Source organism: Cebus imitator, unplaced genomic scaffold (genome assembly GCF_001604975.1).
Source record: "Cebus imitator isolate Cc_AM_T3 unplaced genomic scaffold, Cebus_imitator-1.0 Scaffold188, whole genome shotgun sequence".
Taxonomy (NCBI): domain Eukaryota; kingdom Metazoa; phylum Chordata; class Mammalia; order Primates; family Cebidae; genus Cebus; species Cebus imitator.
The window spans coordinates 3,564,149-3,569,979 of record NW_016107503.1 but is presented as its reverse complement, the minus strand read 5'-3'; the positions used below and the strand labels follow the sequence as shown (position 1 = coordinate 3,569,979).

The following is a 5,831-nucleotide window of genomic DNA, read 5'->3' as shown; positions in this document are numbered from 1 at the left end:
GCGCTTTCACTGGGAGCTGCAATCCTGAGCTGTTCCTAAATGGCCATCTTGGATCCAATCCCATCGACTATGTATTTTCTATTTATTCTCATGCTGAGGTCATATTCTTTACATTCTGGTATTTGCCTACTGGGACATAACATAACAAGCTGCTATCCACTAAAAATTGTTTTTGGGATTTTAGTAGTCTTCATCTATGAAGTTTGACTAGCCCAGATAAAATCCATCTGGAAATGTGAAAATGTACCCTCTTTTCTTATAATCAGATTTTGAAGCAGCATTGTACTAGCTAACATCTTGCCCTTCTGTGTGATTCTATGTTGTATACCAGAAAGAACAAGGACTTTGGAGTCAGTGGCCTTCAAATTCCTGGTCTATTCTTATTGCTGTGTACTCTTGTGAAAGTTAGCCTCTTTAAGTCTCCGTTTCCATGTCTGAGGGATGGGAATAATAACGGGAGGATTAAGTGATGTAACCAATAAAAATGCCCAGCTCCACAACTGGCACATAGTAGGCTCTCAACAAATGGCAGTCATAGTTATTGCTGATAATATATATTAAGAGTTTGTATCAGTATTCCTACGGGTATTGACATTGTATTATGACGATTTTGTGCCAGCAATTTATGTGAATTTTCTATTTTTTTTAAGAGATAGGGTCTCACTCCGCTGCCCAGGCTGGAGTGCAGTGGCATGATCATAGTGCTACTACACTATGAAGTCCTGTGCTCAATGATTCTCCCACCTCAGCCTCTCAAGTAGCTGGGAACACAGGCATGTGCCACCATGTCTGGCTAATTTTAGTTTTTAATTTTTTGTAGAGATGGGGGTCTTACTTTGTTGCTCAGGGTGGTGAACTTCTGGCTTCAAGTGATCCTGCCACCTCGGCCTCTCAAAGTGCCAGGATTACAGGTGCGAGCCACTGAGCCTGGCTGAATTTAGATTTTTCTAATGGGCAAGTAGAAGTTTCACATCCTCTTATCCATCTTTCATATTCTATCTTCCTTCCAGAAAACTTTGTTTATTGCTCAATTGCAACATTGCTTTTGGCCAGCCAATGATTTCTGTTATGAAAAGCATCATTAAAAGTGCTAGTAAGAACAATCAAAACGAGTTGTCTTGGCTTGCTGTATAAACAATTTAGCAGGTGCTGATTATGTATTGCCGAGGTGGCATTGAACAATATCTTCTCAAAATGAGTAGAAAACTTTCCATCAAAGTGTTGGAAGTTATTGTACTCATAAGGTAGCATTATTGGTGCACAATTCGCTAAATGGAAAGCGGTAGTACTATTCAGTCTTACAGCATTATTCACAGTTTTTTAAAGAAGAGCGTTCTAAATAATGATATTGGTATGGGCTTTTCCCTACCTTCATGATTCACAGGTCACTGGAAGCCACGTGCTTTAAAGTTACAAGATAGACTAGTATGTACTACAGAAGCTGGCAGCTGCAGCTGCCAACAGCTAAGGTTTTCTAAGATCCCTAATTATGGCCCCATGGGTAGTAAGAATACAGAGTAAATAAGGTGTCTTGACCTGGGTAAAACATTATTTGTGAGGTTGCTGACTGTCATAGACCGGCGCTGTCCATCTGGACAACTGCTGCCCATCCCTGGATACCACATTTGAGTTCACAGTCAAGAAGCTCCTAATGTGTGAAATTCTTTGTTGGTGCCACACTCGGGACCTGGAACAGGGATTAAAAGAAAGCATGGTTTTTCCCATTATATTGAAACTCTGTCCTGAGGGACAGTGACCAGCTGACTACAGCCTGGTGCGCTCAGTACCCTTCAGCGTGTGGAGTAATCAGGGGTGAAGGTTGAAGACGATGGAGAACAAATGTGTAGGACAGCGTGGGTGAGGGCAGGGGAGGCAGGGCTGAGTGAAGGGCCACCACGTAGTGGTATGAAACTATAGGACCCCAGAGAGAATCTGGACTCTCTGAGAAGGTACTTGGGGTTGGGAGCAAGGTTGGTCCTGAGGGTTAAGTGTTAGTGAAGAGGGAAAAAGGTGTTTTAAAGCACATGGCCAGGCGCCGCTCTAGAAGCTGTTCTACGCACAACCTTGGCCTCAGGCTGGCTCCTTTCTCCCAAGGGCTGTGCATGATTCGACAGCTACAAATAATTATCTGAAAGGCAGTCATAAGATGTTATTGTAAAGTGAATGAATGCAGGGGTAGTTTGAAATTCACAGTTTGAAAGGATAACTGCCTATATTAATACAGCGGTTCTGCAAATGAACATTTTACTGTTAGTTGGATTTAACGTTATAATACAGCCACATTCACTTATATGGTCTATCCATAGACTTTCTTGAGTGAGCAGGAGAGAAAGCAGGCATGTTGGGAACTGCACAGAGGTTTAAATATTCCCACGGGGGCGTGGCAGGCACAAGGATATCAGCAGAAAGGAAAAGGTAACTGCTGCACCAAATAATGAAAGCCTTCTCTGACTAACATTTTTTCAATTTAGGTACTCTGACTTTTGAGAGGAAAGATTGCAGATATAGGTTTATGAAATTCCCAATATGTGAGTATAAAATATTAAATTTCCACTATGTTAGTATAAAATTATTAAACTGTGGATTTCATGGCTTTCCTCAACCCCTTTGTCACTTTAATTTCTTCCCTTCTTCCTACTCTGTCAAGAGAAAGGATATCAGCTTCTCAGGTAAGTCTTGAGAAAAAAAGCAATTAGAATGGAATAAAAACCATGGGGACCTAGCGGATGAGAGAGTAATATCAACATATAAGCGTGAGAGCAATCTGGGGGCTTGGGGATGCTGCAGAAAAGGAGAGTGCAGAAAAGGAGAATTTAATAAGAGTTGCTGTGGATTATACACCTGGACTCCTTTCCAGGTTTCAGGGATATATAGGAGAGAAGATGAAAATTCTACAATTGTCATGTATCCTTAATCCAGCATCGCTCGGGGGCAGACAATAGGGCTCTGCAATTTGGGGACAGAGGAGCAGTGTCACAGTTTTATGAGCGTGAAACAAACCAGGCGCTCTTTAGCTAATACTGCCATCCTTTAATCTACCATGTCTTTGTCCCTAAGCAGTCTCCGTTGTCTGGAATCAGGAACAGGGTGGGTGGGAGCTGTTGGAGGTACGAGGGTGGAGCAGGGGAACCCATCCAGGTGGCTGTGAAAATGAGAATGCTGGTAAAGGTTCAGGCGTGTGAACCTTAGAACACTGATTCTTTCTGTTTCGCAAACAAAAGTATATAATATTAACGGCAAAAGCAGTAGCACATACGTCTTTGTCACAAACAAGGATAGCAAATCAGTCACAAAAACTTCCATGTGGTTTCCCAGAGATCAGACTTTAGAATTGAATCAAGCTGTTGAGTTTATATAAAGCACCCAGCTTTTGGCCTGCGTGTGGCCGTGCTGTCACAGTTTGCCACTCATGGGCTTGTTCTGCTGGACTGCAGCCCAGCCCACTAAATCTCAGACCTCTGGCCCTCAGATACACCCTCTCATCCTGACTTGACCTCTGGATCCTTTTTATGTTGTGACATTTTCTCATCTTACATTCTTCATCAATATTTTCCAAATAGGATGATCATTCGTAATCTTGAAAAAGCAGAGAAGAAATTGCTTTATCTGCTTTTCTTCAGGAAGGTTCTTACTGCCTGCGTCTATACCTACAGCACAGTCAGACAGCTTTGTTGATGGGCACTGGATGTGGAGGGGCCCAGATTAAAGGATTTCAGTTTATGGATGCCAGTATCCTCCTCCATTAATGCACACTCACTACCAGCTCTTTCTCCTCACTATTATAGCGTGACCAAGTCCCCTCAATAACACATATAAGAACAAAACCAAGAAACATTTCCTCTAACTACTTTTCTTTCTCATCAGAGACAGGTTTCTTGAAAAAAAAATTGGTACTATGTACCGCTCCTTTCTCTGACCTCATATTCACTCTGCCTCTATGTTAATCTGCCTTACACAACTTTATTGAAAATGTTGTACCAAAGGTTATGCTTGAACACCGGAATGTCTCATTGCTGAATCCAATGGAGACATTTCATATTTTATTTTACCTCAATTTTGTGAAGCCTTGGACATTACACTCCTTGAAACTCTCTCTTCTTTTGCCTTCTACAATACTGCTCTTCTCTGTTTTCCTGATTACCTGTTTGGCTTCTCTTTTTCAGCTTCCTTTGGGTAATTTTTGTTTAGTTCATGTCTTAAATTAGAGGGTTTCATCCTTTTCCACTTAATCTACCATTTCACTATTAATTTGCATTCTTTATATTCTCTGCGGGCTATGTTAACTACATTTAAAGCTTCAGCTTCGATCTATATGCTGATGATCTTCAAACCTACATCTCTAGCACAGATCTTTTTACCTGAGGTTCAACCTACAAATATAACCGTCTAGATGTCCCACGAGCACCTGCAACTCAGCACGCTCAAAATGGTCTCATTTCTATTCCAAAGACTTGTCTATTTCTGTGGAAATACCATCAGCCACCTTGTATAAGACAGAAACTTGACAAACATCTTTGATTTTTTTTCTCCTCCTTCCTCCATATTCAATCAGTGACTAAGATATGTTGGTTTTCCTAATGATAAATGTTATTATTATCACTTATTTATCAGGAAATAATAATAATAAAATTCTCTTATCTCCAGACCCCCAAGCTCATTCTCATATCAGAAGTCAAGCCCTGATCTTTTCTAGATTTAGTTGCTGAAAATGTAAAACCGTCTCTGTTTCCAGTCTTGTTCCTTGTTTTGCACACACAGTGTAAATCATCCCTAGAGCGATCTTCCAGAAATGCAAATGTAATCATGCTATTCCCTTGCTTGAAATCCTTCCATGGCTGTCCATTGCTTTCATGATAAACTCCGAAGTGCCTTTCCTTCCTTTACTGCTTCCTGTGTTGGACTTCTTTAGGGAAGATGGGCCAGAGTAATAGTTTAATCTCTAGCTATTTCATGCTTGGCTTCACTTTACTGAGGCTGCCAATTAGTGATTTAGAGGTGAACTCTTAAGTGCTCTGCTGTGAACTGAGATCTGTTTCAAGTAGTCCTTGAAGAGCCTCGGCCCTACTGTCACTGAAAACCTGTGCTGGCTTGAACCTGTGATCTGAAGTTGAATGTCTGAATAGCACCCGGCCAACCCCTGAACGAAGAAAGTGAGCTTTGGATATGCTCTGGTTATTTCTAAGTCCAATTGATTCTAAATAAAGAATTAGGTTTTTAACTTAATGATAATTAAATGTAATATTTTCTGACATAGATGATAGTCCTTTTCCCCCCTACTCTTCCTTTTATAATTGCTCTTCACAGGGAGGTAAGTAGATCTTCTCAAGTCTACTGACTTTTACAAAATGGTGTATGAGTGCCACCATTTTCTTGTCTTGCTACCTGTTCTTTTCTGGTTTTAGGAATGGAGAATAACAACAACTAGCTGTGATCATATCAGTAGGAAATATCCTTCCTCTGGGCTGATTCACAAATTGCCCCTGTCTGGCTTGCCATTTCAAATTGAGGAACAGAACATAGAGTAGGCAAGAAAATTAAAGGGGCTGCACACACACACACACACACACACACACACACACACACACACACAGTCAAACATATACACACACACACTCTACTTCTAAAAGTAGCCGGGCACGGTGGCTCAAGCCTGTAATCCCAGCACTTTGGGAGGCCGAGGCGGGTGGATCACGAGGTCAAGAGATCGAGACCATCTTGGTCAACATGGTGAAACCCCGTCTCTACTAAAAATACAAAAAATTAGCTGGGCATGGTGGCACGTGCCTGTAATCCCAGCTACTCAGGAGGTTGAGGCAGGAGAATTGCCTGAG

The 5,831-nt window shown here is 41.5% G+C and overlaps 1 protein-coding gene across 3 annotated transcripts in view; it reads right to left on the bottom strand.

Annotated features, from left to right (window-relative positions):
• The window catches only part of EPHA6 (EPH receptor A6), a 980,105-nt gene that overhangs the window by 12,993 nt on the left and 961,281 nt on the right, over positions 1–5,831 (bottom strand). The gene's annotated exons all lie outside the window — the stretch shown is intronic.